This window comes from Plectropomus leopardus, chromosome 19 (assembly GCF_026936395.1).
Source record: "Plectropomus leopardus strain MGB_pleo_1.0 chromosome 19, ASM2693639v1, whole genome shotgun sequence".
NCBI lineage: Eukaryota > Metazoa > Chordata > Actinopteri > Perciformes > Serranidae > Plectropomus > Plectropomus leopardus.
This window is the reverse complement of record NC_142194.1, coordinates 6169596-6183595: the sequence shown is the minus strand read 5'-3', so window position 1 is coordinate 6183595 and position 14000 is coordinate 6169596. Positions and strand designations below refer to the sequence as shown.

Genomic DNA, 14000 nt, shown 5'->3' with positions numbered 1-14000 from the left:
GAAGATGGTGTGACACCTAGGCAGAAGCTGTTTGAGACCAACAAGCAACACAGTATGGATGTTTTTTAGCGAGTCATTGTTCTGTTTCCAAAGGTTTTTTAGCCACTAGATGTGGGCATTTTTGGCAACCTGTGGCTGTTTTTCCAGTAGGGATATTGCAACAGTATTGGTTATTCTTTAAAGTGACATTGCTGCATTTGCTGCCATGATTGTGCCCCTTAAACTGTGTATTTGAAGACTCGTGCAGTACAATCCAAGTTTCACTTATATAGTCGTATGCTCAGTACTTACCAAATACATGCATTTAACAATAATTTTAGCTACAAGGTGTGGGTGTTTCTTAACAACCCATGGCTGTGTTTCCAGCAGTTTTTTTAGCCACCCAATTTAGGTATTTATCGCCACTCTTGACTGTTTTTCAGGCAGCTTTTTAGCCACCAAATTATTGTTTTTCTTTGGGACCTGTAGATCTTTTTCTGGTGACTTTATAGACACCAAAATGGGTGTTTATTAGTTACCCATGGCAGTTTTTCTAGCACCTCTTTAGCCACCAAATGTGGCTGTTTTATAGTAACCTGTGGTGTTTTTCAAGTGTTTTTTAGCCACAAAATGTGGATGTTTTTAGAAACTCATTGCAGTTTTATAGCCACCCAGCACAGGTGTTTTTTAAGCAACCTTTGGTCATTTTTCTGGTGGATTTCTGGCTACCAATGTGGTTGTTTCTTTAGCAACCTGTGGCTGTTTTTCCAGTGAGAAAAGTGCCAAGAAAAATGGCTGTTTTCTACTGAGCCATCACTGCGTTTCCTGCTAAGATTACACCCTAAAACAGAGTAACTCTGCAGTAACTCTCCTCTATGGAGTGCTACAGCAGAGTTCAAAAGCACACACTTACCCACTCACACAATTAGTATACATTAGATGCATATGGTTTAGTGAAAATACATATGTTTGTGAAGTTCTGAGCTGACGGGATAAATGCGACTTGGATTATACTGCAGTAGTTGTGTTAGAGTGTTTTTAGAGGTTTTGCTGTTGTGTAACACTGTCCTGTTTTAATCTTCATTAAGTTCATCAAGAATTATCTCCGTATTTGGACTCTAATTCACCATGAAGGCATGCGAGAAAAACAAAGTTTTCTTCACAAATTCAACGCAGCATGGGGTAAACAACTGATACACAAATCATCATTTTGTAGGTGAGATATTCCTCTAAGGACACCTTGGTTGATCAGCGTCAAATATTCGTAACTGTATTCAGTGTGATTCAGTGTTAAAAAACGGAAACTCAAAGAGGTGTGAATCCTTTTTCCTCGCTCTAAATTCAAGCATAAAATGGCTGTGATAACTTCTCATAACATCCCCACACATCTTGTCCTGGCTCAGCTGTCACACGGATCTGTTGCCAGCCTGAAGCTGCTTTCACACAGAATCGTAACTGCCACTCCTTCCCTCCGCGCTGTCAGTTCTGCCTGACACCACCAGCCCCTCTGATGATACCAAAACAGGCTGATTTGGCCACTTCAAGGGAAGCACTAAATAACCAACCAGCACACGCTCCCACTTGCTCTTATTTCATGTTCATGTGAGCGTCCCAGTTCAGTTCATTTCCTTAAAATGCTTGACCACACAACACTCAGCCAGGGGCCTGTTGAGGGCTTGTAGTAACTTTGTATCTCTAAGCAGCAGAGCCAGATTGAGTCTTATACTTCCCTGCCTGGGGCTGTTGTGTATCAAGTGCAGCTGAGTGGTTGATAGGCTTAGCATGGCTTCCGAGTGGAGTAAAGCCACAGGGAGACTCCTGGTTTGGTTTTCTTCATGAATCAACAAGAGTTACAAAAGTCCTCGTTTGAAATGAACTTAAACAGACACTAGAGGAGAGACTCTGCAGCTGTGTGGGATCATTTCCAAACCTTCCAATAGACGTTTGCAGCTTAAATAAACTGCAAACCGAAAGGCAAAGCTTTACCATAATTGCAAAGCTTCATCCTGCATTGCTGCTTGTGGCTAAAATCTTGTGATGCAATGCAGCAATGCAACAAGCCAATCAGTGCCTTCGACTTGCTGTTTAGTAGGTTTTACCGAAAGTGGCAGTGACAGTAGCCACATTTACACTGCCAGTTCAAAGCGGGAATATCACACCATTATGCCACCTTGCTGTTCTGTATATTACATCCAGTCATGGAAAGGGAGGACAGAGTGGTCTCGCCTCTGAGCTGGGAATAGAGGTAGTAACAGCCCCTAGGTCTGTGTAAGATGCAAAGCTGAAAAGTCATAACCATGGGCGGCATGGGTGTGAGGTTTTGACGACATGTTTATGTGTGTGACCCATCGCAGGAGATTTAAAAAGCAGCTGTTAGCATAGCGGCTAGTACAAAGAAGAAGAAGAACAGCAGCTGTAAATGTCTACAAATTTGGACAACTATGAGGTTCAGGAGCTCCTTACCCTCTGAGCAGAAGACGAGATCAGCCGCCATATAACAGAAAAGGTAAATGATTGTGATTGACATGTTATGTCTTTGTTATTGTTTATAATGTGAGGTTTGATGCATATATTTTATGTCATGCTAGAGGCAGATGCTCGTGTGTTAAACATCACGCCTGTCATGCCTCCTCTGATTGTGGGATGCCGTGATGCAGTGTATAATCACACACTGGAGGGAAATTATGCTGCAGTCAAATGGTTCTGTGTAAAAATGCAGGGGGCATATAAAGGGGGGACTATGTTGCGCGATCTCTGTCTAAAAGCGGCTAGTGTAAAGTAGGCAAGTTTAGCTGGTCTTCAGGGCACACACTGGGGAAAAGACAAGATAAAAGGGGAGTTCAAAAAGTAATGTCCCCATCTCAATTGCAAGCAGAGATTTTTTCAACCAAATTTAGTACACACATTTCTGTATGGGTCTTCTTGAGATAATTAAATAAACTCTGTTGTTTTCAGGAATTTCAGCAATGTTCAACATGGCCACTGCTCTTGAGGTTTGTCAGAAGCAAAGAGCTGTCATACAGTTCTTTGTTGCAGAGGTAGAAACTGGAAAATGTGTACAACAATGAGGATAACTGTCAAAATTTGGTTTTGTAACCAGCCAGACGAAGGACAAGGGAGCTCAAAACTGCAGCTGTTGACTCCTACACTCAGTTCTTTAAACCCTAGCAGAGTGACCCCACCTCTCTGGGACATCATCATTGAACAAGGGCTTGTATCCCAGCGTCGGGTGATTTGCAAGACAATTGCAAGATGACTGTTTCCACTGAGTGATGTTATGTGACTTCTCCTCTCGCAATAACATTCCTAGAAGCATGGCGATGGATGTTCAAAACATCAGCAGGTTTATGTCTAATGCAGCCACAGCACCATTATTTCCATTCAAAGGCGATGTAGGCAACTTGTGGGTTAATCAAAACCCACCTAATTGCAATTTTGTGACAGGATTTCATAGGCATTTAGATATTGCCTCTTCTTTGTAAGACAACAGAAGTAGTCTGTCCGACTGCCAGTCAGGTAAAGGTGAAAGAGGGTTAAATTTCCTCTAAAAAAAGATTGTGTGATCTTGCTTTCTATTTATGAATCTACACTGACGTCAAGAAAAGCCACAAGGAGTCCATGTACCCAGAATACCCCAAAGGTGGAGTGTCCTCAGACATTCAAAGGGTGGGTTCAGTTTCAAAACCGCAGGACAAGAACAGAACAGATCAATAAGACGCTGCAAACAGGTGAAGAGAAAGACAGAGAGAGACGGAGTGGTTAGGTATGTCAAAACGGTTCTGATAATGGCATTTGGTGCTGACCAAATGAGATTCTGCCATCAAATGGGCCTTCCACACTCATAAATAAAACTGGAAAACAGGTCCAATTGTCACAAGTGATTGTTGACAGCTGGTTCGGTTCGTATCTGGGGAAATAAGTCTGTGAATTACACAGGCATGGAAATAAACGCACTGAAACAGAGGCCCGCTGAACTGAGAGAGGAGATGAATCTGTTTCCAGATAAATTATATATTGGTTCAGTCCTGTATGAGCACCACCATCGCTGTGTGAAGAACTTCACTGTCCACTGTGAATTAGCTTCACCTCTCTAATCTCCTTTCATCTCGTCCATGGGCGGGAGATGTGTATGCCTTTAGGCTGCTAATGACTTAATATAACGGTGAAAATGAGGCACTGGCAGGTTCCAGGAATGTATTGTACTGCTGTTTTTTTATGTAGAAAAAAAAAAGGATTTCGTTCTATAACCAACTTCAGATTTATCATTACAAATACAACAGTTTTGTCACCAGCTTTAGAAATATTCAGACTCTTTTAATTCCGACACCATAAAGAAAAGAGCACATTAGAGTGCCTCACAAGGGCAATGATACAGTCAGGGTTGCTATTTGTGACTATGAATCTGGATCTGAAGAGACGGTACAAAAGGATAGAGGGGACCGTGGGCGGGAAGGAGAAAACATCTTAAATTACTTGCTCTTCCAGTTCAGCCCACTGCCAGATTGCTGTCAGGCCTGGACTGACGTTTGATTGAAAGCGCCGACAGGACAACGGGAAACGGAGACCCAATTAGCGCGTTAGCTGGCCACTGACCTCTGATGGCGAATTGATGACCACCAATAAATGTCTGTTAGATTCCAGCCGCCATTGCACAGTGTGTCAATCATGAGGCTCGGGTGCGTAGTGATGGAGCTGCAGTTTACTCCCACACTCGTGTAGTACCACCACGAGCTTGGCTTTAAATAAATTTGGAAGGAGAGAGCGCGGAGACGATTTTAAGTCGCTCACACAGATGTTGGCAATCATCCACACTGCTTTCACTTTGGCAGCGGTGCGTTTTAATTGAAACATACTTATCATAAGTCATTTCATTAAGTGACTTTGATTGTTTTCATGTCTCATTGCAATTATTTGTCTGGTGTTATTATAAGTAATGCAGAGCATTGTGTTGATGAGGCTCTGCTAAGAATTTTAATGAGATACACTTACAAGAAAGGGCACCTTCATTCTGTCAAGTTTTTTTTTATTTAACTTAAAGGGGAAGTGCAGATTTTTTGCAGGGTTGTTTTTTTAGTGGGGTTGTATGAGGAACTTGTCCATGGTCAGTGTAGATGTCAGTTGGCTGCACTGACACAGAAGCTAAGCGATCAAATCGATCTCACTCCAAACTTGTCAAATACAGATGCTTGGTCAGCACCCATGGGCTTGAGATATTGACGCCAAGGGCACCTTTCTAAAGCTGTATTAGTTGCACTGGACAATTATTACAGTTTTTTTGTTTTGTTTTTAGGGCTTTTTGTCGTTATTAGATAGGACAGATATTTGTGTAAAGGGGGAAAGAGAGGGGATGACATGCAACAAAGGCCTGTGGCCAGAATCAAACCCGTGGCCGCTGCAGCAAAGACATAGCCTCTGTACATGGGGCGCGGCGCCCCAACAGAGGTTTTGTTGCTTAAATCATAAAAGTAAACACCTAAAACCAAGTTTTTTTACTATGTTCTAAAAGAGACTGTGTGCATTTAATGACTCGAATCTGTACATTTTTTGTGTGAAAAGAGAAGTTTATTTTGAAAAAAACACAATGCACGAGCGTAATTTGGCAGGCTGCTCCTCAACGTACAAAACGGATGACCTAGGGCATTATTAGGACGAGTAACTCATACAACCTCACTTCAAAAGAGCTGAACTATCTCTTTAGACATGGTTGTGTATTCTTTACAGGAGTACAGGGACCTCTCCTGGGTGATGATGTCTGCAGAACATGTGTCTTTCAGAAGACACGTGTCTGTGTGTACATGTGAGTGTCCTCACACATGTGCACCTGCCGATCAGACAGGAGATGATTAAGTGACCAATACGGCTGAGTTCTCTGCCAGGTTCAGTAAAAAAAAACATCAGTCGTGGGTGTGAAGATATAATGTAGACTGGAACATGCAGGGTCACCTCCAGTCCTTCCCCACTTTTGCTGAAGGTCACAAGCCGACAGATGAGTCTGCCTTTCGTCTGGCCCTCTGCCGTCCACATTAGCAGGCTGAGCCAGGCCTTGCCAGCGTCAGCAAAAGAAAAAGGCTAGGTGCGATTGCCCTCTTGAGATAGAATGTGTCAGCCTTACACACACTGAGAGTAAATAGTGCAAAAACAGTGAGGCCGTGGGGAGGGATTGAGGAGAAAGGATAGAATTGGAAAAGAGAAATAGCCAAAATTACTGATGCACAAGCATGCATATTTAATTAATCAGAGTCGTTAGCTGGTATAGATTATGCAGTAGCCAGTTTATACTGTAGGTAAGGGATATTCAACTTGCTTTGCTTAGGGGCCACTTTTGAAAAATTACTGGTGGCCAGGGGCCAATCGCAGTCGCCCCATACATGTTTCTAGAATTTTAGGACGTTTCTCAGATTTCAGGACATTTCAAGAAGATGAGGACATTTCTAGGATTTTCTAAAATTAGACTTATCTAATAAGATATATATGCTGATTTGCATGTATTTACAGAACAAAACTCTTAACATGAAGTCATCTTCAAACTTCTTTCATTTTGTTGCAATATTAGAGTAAATGGTTTTAACAGAGGGGATTTTGGATTTAACTTTATACTACTCAATCAAACAGAAAATACTGTCAACAGCCATAAAACATCCATTTTTGTCATGGTTTTAGGAATCATATGTTTTATAAATCAGGCTATGAATGACAGATGAACAAACCCTTCAGTAAAAGCTTCCAGAATATACAGCTGAATAAAACTGGAATATTTGTTTTATATATCTGCAACTGAAGTGTATGAGGAAAAATATGTATAGTTAAATTTAATGCAATATTACACAAAAAAATAATTGGGGTAAAACAAATTAACTAACAGGTATCACCATGAAACTTCTCCCGTTGATTACTTAGAGTAAGACAAGTATTTTTTGTACTATACGTTTTTTTGAGATTATATGTTCAAATACGCAAATGAGGCATTTTCTTTCTTTCCATTTTCTTTCCACAAGTCTAAAAGAAGACATGTTATGGAAGCAAAATTTTGTCTCCCCCTAAAACAAGCTATTTGAAAAGGTCATCTTAGGCTGCGGGAAACTGTAATTGCCCTTCCCTCCCCAAACAAAACGATTAATCGATTAATTAAGAAAACAACTGACAGCAGCTCTAAACCAGGGACCACCCACAAATTCACTGTGGCTTTACAAAGTAATTTTCTCTCCTACATAGCCCACTTGCAGGCAGCTCTTTTTGTTTTGAACGTATTAGATTCTGGGGGAGGGGGAGGCAGCTGTTTGCCGGGCCCAGCTGTCAATGACGGCTGGCAGAGATGAGAGGGGAGGAGCTGATTTTGAACAAACCTGTGCATACATGGTCCCACAGGATCAGCACTTTAAAGAATTCCCTGAAAAACCCAGATGATAGCTGGATGTCTCTGTTTACCTCTGCGTCGGCGGCATTCTTGCAATCCCATGCGCTCATTAATTATGCTAAATACTGTGATGGAGATGAGGAAAACGTGATTGACTTGGCAGAATGAGGCTGAATGTAAAATATCCTAATAGTTTGCAATATATTGTAGGACGCTATGAATTTCTTTAGATTTCAGTCCCACTTTACACCTTTAATATGTCCATTTAAAAGAGACAAGTTGTTGCATTATGTAAATTGCAACAAATTGAGGTTTGGTTAGTCCAGGGACTGAATAGATGTTGATTTTTAGGCCAAATCTGCAGTCCTGAAATTTATTCAACAGGGTTTATGAGCAGAGTGGCAGAATAAAAGTACCAGTTTTTGACCGCATAAAAATTAATTCACAGCAACTGGGCCGAATCTTTCCACCGTCACAATTATTATTCATGAAAGAGAAACAAGAAAAGTATGTCAAAGAAACTGTGGTCTAGCTCAGTCTAAACCTGCAACACAGATTTGCTTTTCACACCGTGTTATATCTCAAACTGTGAATTATCACACACTGATTTCTGTGTCTTTCATTTCCTGTGTTTGCAGCCTGGATAGTTCACTGTGGACTTTACAGTCCATTACGAGACTACAGGAAGCCAGGCAGCATTATTGTTAATGACATGGCTTTAAGTTGGACAATTGAAGCCTGTTGTTAAACTGAAGGTTTGTAGCTAAAAAAAAACTTTTATGAGCATTGGCAACGGCAAACTTATAAGGCACTCTGCATGTTCATCTGCAAATGGAAACAAAATCATACAGCTACTGACAAGACAAATACTAAGTTCTCCATATATAACAAACAGCATAAAAAGCCTCTTAAAGCCCTGTCATAGTGCAGCTTTCAATATTTCGCCCTGAAAAAGCAAATCTCTGCCTCCCGTCCTAGAGACCAAGGCTAACCAATGTGTCCAGTGTCAAAACCATAAGCTTGAAATGTTTTAATGACATTAGAGTAGCTTGTAGCTAAATGCATTGAAGCTGTGAGACACTGTAGAACTGTTCTTTTTTAGGTGTATTATGCAGGATTTTCACAAAAAAATAACATTGTATAGACTCTTCAGAAGTAAAGAAGTAAAGTAAGTTATTGGTGGTGTAGCTGAATTTAATTAAATTGGAACTGAATTTTTATAAAAGTCATCTATAAATAAGGGCGTAAACACTTTGAATGAAAGTTGGGTCCTGTCTCTTACAAAGGCAAAAAGCTGTCACTATTTCACAGTGCTTTATTAAGTTAATAAAAGCCAATTGTAACATTTTGGTCACCATTAGTATTTTTTATTATTCCAGTAAGCTACCAAAAGTTTAATTTGCAATTGCAATTTTATTAATTTATGTTATCTTTTTTCTTCTTTTTTTTTTAAATGGTGTCTGTGTATTGATACAACATTGCCATTCCCACAATAGTACATTATCTCGCAGTATATGTACAAGCTGTGTAACGAGGTGTTGAGAATGTTGTGTTTAGAGCACCCAACAACTCCTGCATAGTAAACCTTGAAACAAGCCACTACTTACTTTACAGGAACGTCGACATAACACTCACTCTGGATCCCACCCCTGTGTGTTCAGACTGGAGTGTAGTGACAAGAACATAATCCCTCACTGGCTTCCCATTAAACTCCCGACAGCATTTGCTGGAATGCATGACTAAGCCAGAGGTAGCCCTACCAGGAATTGAGCCCGAGGTCTCCGTGGGTGAAAGTTTTCTCCTATGTGTCACACGTGTTCCCCGCCAAGCTCTGTCTGAGTGTTTTACATTGGCCACTGCACAACAACAGAGCCGCCACATCGGTTCTCAAGCATTCCTCAGCCTTTATCATCTACCTGCATCATGTTCCTGTACATTCCAGCTGCTTGGAGAAAATAAACTCTTGTTTCATCTGCTCCAAATCTTCTGATTTGTAACAAGTCCAAACGGAGCCCAAAGAGAAACTAGCTACCACCATACATGGATGACTAAAAGCAACCAGATCAAGCCAGGGAGGACAGCTCCCCCACACCTCAAACAGAATTTCTCCTGCCTGTAAATTGGTTTTCGTCACAACTGGCTGTCAGTGTCGGCGTTTGTGGGTTTCAGTGTGTCAGATTTGACACAGCTCCCCTCCAATAGCTGTGGGCTGCAGCTAACCACCCACACACCCCCACTGGGGAGCGACCGTCTTCTTCTGATCCCCCTTCAACGACTTGACAACACTGATCACTCTGATCATCGTCCCCTCCAGCACTCGGCAGAGATTTACAGCCCAAAGCGTCCAATTGGTCAAAGCCTGACTAATCAGACCAAAGCTTATGAATGCAGCTATTTTACTGTAACTGGAACACAAGGAATAAAGAAAGTACAGCTTCTCTATGTTGGAAACTAGAATTACCATCATGCGGTTGTATGCCTCCACGCACCGAGTTACAGTTTACATCCATGTCCGTGAAAACAAACTATCGTTTGTTTTTTTTCTGATAGTGGTGCCAAAACGATACTTTTAAAACGGTACCGGTGCCTTAATAATTCCTGAGTGGGCGGGTTTCGGACCATGGTTGGGCGGACCCTTCTATGTGGAGTTTGCATGTTCTCCCTGGGTCGGCGTGGGTTTTCTTCAGCTTCCTCCCACAGTTCAAAGAAATGTTGGTTGATAGGTGACTCTAGATTGCCCGTATGTGTGAATGTGAGCGTAAATAGTGACATTACAATATTTCAACGTTGTAGATTAGTAAATGTACATGGTTCATTGATAATCATCAACTGTTATATCACGGTATGCCTTAAAACCTGTATATCACTACAGTCACAGTGACCTTGACCTTTGACCTATGATCACTAAATTCTAGTGAGATAATCCTTGAGTCTAAGTGGATGTTTGTGCTAAATTTGAAGAAATTCCCTCAAGGTGTTTTTTAGATTTCAGGCTCAAGAAAATGGGACGTACATACAGACAGACAAAAACATAAAGCCTCAGGCCACGGCTATCGCCTGTGCCAAGGCCTCAAAATACTGCAAACCAGCACTAAAAGTTTCCACATTTGATGACATGCACAATTGGAGGACTAGAATCCAGCGCTTAATGCGCCTGGAGACACTGTCATGTTTCATCTCCGCACCAGTGACCAACACAGGAGCCATGCCCCGTCAATCACAAACTGACACATCCATGCTTGCATGCCAAAAGGGACAAGGCAGCCTTGTTTCAAATAACTGGATTTGTGCATCTTTGGGTTGATGTCGAAGAACATACTGTATATATGTGAAGCTGCTTAACAAGAGAGGCTTGCAGAACAAAATTAATTTGTTTCCCAGGATGTGTAATGCGCAGGAGATGAAAAATGTTCACGCACATAAACCCAATTAACTGCTCAAACAAAGAAATCCCTTCCTCACTCTCGAAAATGTGAGTAATGCAGACCTTTGCGCCAGTTTATGGTGTGATTATAATTTATGCCACCTCCTAAGCGGCGCTCGCAGACTGTGTCTCTTTTGTGCAGCGCCGGCTTTACGGCCGCGGAATCTCCAAGAAAGAAAAGAGCCAGTGTCATGCGGTCAGAAGACATTTTAGTCAGACAGAAATTTGTGTCAGCACTTTCTGCCAGGGAGCAAGAGGCCGGCGTTCAGAGCTGTTAGCCCCCTTCTCAGAGGAGAGTCAGGGTTTAATGGGACTGCTCTTCCACTCCATTTGCCGGCCCGCATCTCGCAGGCCACAGCTGCATGCATGTGAGCCAGCGACTGTCACTCTGCATACCGCTCTGCAGCCGGGCAGCGCCACACTCCCTTTAACAGCTGACAGAAGTTGTTCATCTTCAGACCAACACTTGAAGCAGACTACAGACATAACACGTGTGTGAATGTTAGACTCTTGTAATGAGGCTGCAGAGGTCACTCTTTTATTACCGGGCAAATTATCTGACCAACTCCTGACGCTGCCGTGGTTATATTCATTCTGATTGAGGCCTTTGCTCTAAAAAAAAACCCCAAACAACTTCTTACAAAATGACTTTGGATCTATTTCAGAGCCAAACAACAATTTCATGGCTGGCCAGTCACAGAGTAATTACACATGGCTTTAAGCCGGCGCATCGATCAGTACTGAGGACTTTAAAATAAGACTATTTTTGACAGACAGCTTCTTGAAGAGATGACAGCACCTCTGCTGCACGTATTGTGAAAATTCACAATGAAAATTGAAACAGGCAACCTGAATCTATTTTCTGATGATAGAGTTTTCCTGGATAAACAGCGAGAGTTATTGTGCTGTCCACACTCCCCTCTGCCAGAAAGATGCATCACTATTAGGTACGTTCTCCAAGGTCCAGTAGTTAGCAGTTTGTCATGACATTAGCTGACCAAAAAAAGTCTCTTTAATTATCCTGAATAATGACAAAGCAAAAATTAATTTAGGAAAATAGCAAATGGGAAAAATTAAAGTGATTTCTAGTCAGTTTATATCTTCACGCTAACAGCTTCTTTTGATGATGGGCATTAATTTTTTTCTAAATTATGAAACAAAAAAGTACATTTACTATAATGTGAGTGAACCCATGCAAAACATCTTTACATGAATTGTTTAACCCGTTGAAACCTAGGCCAATTGCTTTGATTTCTGGCAATGATCAAAATAAAAAGAAATGACTCCAAAATTAGCAATAAATAAGGAAAACGTATAAGAAAATGACCTGAAAGTTAACACAGTTAACAGTTAACTAACTGTTAACACAGTTATAGAAATTATAATGAATATTTAAATATATAATTATTATCATTATAAATATTCCAAAGTTGCTCATTGCTTTTTTTCCCCATCTCTACAGCTGATATATCTCCAATACTCGGCAACTCACACCAAAACAATCTAGACTGATAAATAGCACTACAGGTATATATGTATGTATATATGTATTTTTGAGTTTGGGGTAAAACGTCTCTTTAAAGTTTGTTTGGCTAATGTATGAATTTCAGGGCTTAAAAAGAAAAAAAAAACAGAAAAACATGCAAAGTAACAAACATTAAAGTTCTGCAAGTTAAGAATCACCACCCAAATAACAAATGTGCTTTCAATGAGTCTTTGTCAGAGAACAAATGTGAGAGAATGTAAAAGTATTCTTGTCCTTGGCCCACTTGCAAAACACGATGTTTACAATGAATCTTTTGTTACTCCACACGATGACCTCGGTGTGATGCATCAATAGGTCCAAAGAGGTCCCTGCTGTATATGCTGGTTCAAGTGGCATGAAACTCGAGAGGTGACTCACCATGAGTAGACAGCAGGCAGGTCTCCAAATCCGGCTTTGAGGGCAGCGAGGCGCTACATTTCGCTAGGGCTGAACCACAGTCCCGATCCCTCTCCAGAGGGGGCACCCAACAGTTCTCTACAAAGCCAACCACAGTGACATAAAAAACTTAAACTCAAGGAGAGCAGTGGACTGAGAGAGTCTTGTATTGACACACAGCAGAAGTAGCAGAAGCAATTTGACATCTGGCTCAGTGGCGTGGAGAGTCAATGCAGTGGACTGTCACTGTTCGCTCTGTTCGCTGTGGATGATCTTTTTCCAGCAGAGAACACAAACAGTGGTTGCTGATGCAAACAGCAGCTTCTGTGGGGGCTAAAAGGGCGGGTTGTAGAAGGGCAGACTGGGACAGTAGACAGTTGTCACCCTCTTCAGGGAGAGGATCTTACATAAAGTGCTGCTTTCAGAGTTGTGATGAAGAGAGCCTCTAAACACTCTGCCCAAATGTGTCATTATGTCATTAGGTGACAGGGGTGGGGGCTGAAATTTCTGTGTGGGAATCATGTGATGAACACCAAAATGAGCTGGGGAATGCAGAGATGTAAAAATGAAATATTACATGTTTGACTGCTCCTCATCTCACCTGGCATCAAAACACCAATTCGCAAATCCAAAAATAGTCTAGAACATCTTAAACATCTCAGTTAATTTTCAATTTCTTAGGGGTGTTATTAGAAACTGTAGATGGAAAGACCTACAACCAGTCAGAGAAACAACCCATGTGAGGCTTGGGTAGTATATTATTTTTCATACCTTCCTGAAATTTAATGGGGTACATGAAATATAACGGTATAAGTGCACAGCACCAACCCCCACCACTCCCTACTTACATTGGCTTGTCAGACTAATAGATACACAACAGAAACCCACAAAATGTTAAGAAAAGTAATGTCCTCACACCTATTTTCCTTATTAAAACAGAAATACAACTGTACACCTTTTGAATTCAAACCCATCATAAAACACACTTCATTCTTAATACACCAAGTTAGATGTTAAAAACATGCCATTATTTCCCACTTAGCTGCCTGTTACATGAGTAGAGACCGGACACTGAGCTCTCGTGGTGCATGCTGTGCACTACATAAATTCTGTTGTGACTAAAAGTTTGCATTCACTGGCAGCTGCTCTCATTTATTGATGAGATTTGATCTGCTCTAAACCGATCGACAGATGAATTATCCACATTGCAAGTCAAACTGCTGCTGAGGAATGTGTTTACAGAGCCACGCAAACCTCTGAATTTAGAGAGGGGACACAGATTGATACAAAGAGACATGCATTTAAAAGAAAAGCATGATGGG

At 41.3% G+C, this 14000-nt stretch overlaps 1 protein-coding gene across 6 annotated transcripts in view; it reads right to left on the bottom strand.

Moving 5' to 3' along the window:
• Positions 1 to 14000, bottom strand: part of tanc2b (tetratricopeptide repeat, ankyrin repeat and coiled-coil containing 2b) — a 195687-nt gene that overhangs the window by 161690 nt on the left and 19997 nt on the right. For all 6 annotated transcript variants that reach the window (XM_088069805.1, XM_088069810.1, XM_088069806.1 and 3 more), the window contains exon 2: positions 12661 to 12777. The gene's annotated coding sequence lies outside the window, so the exon portion shown is untranslated. The remainder of the gene's footprint in view (positions 1 to 12660; positions 12778 to 14000) is intronic.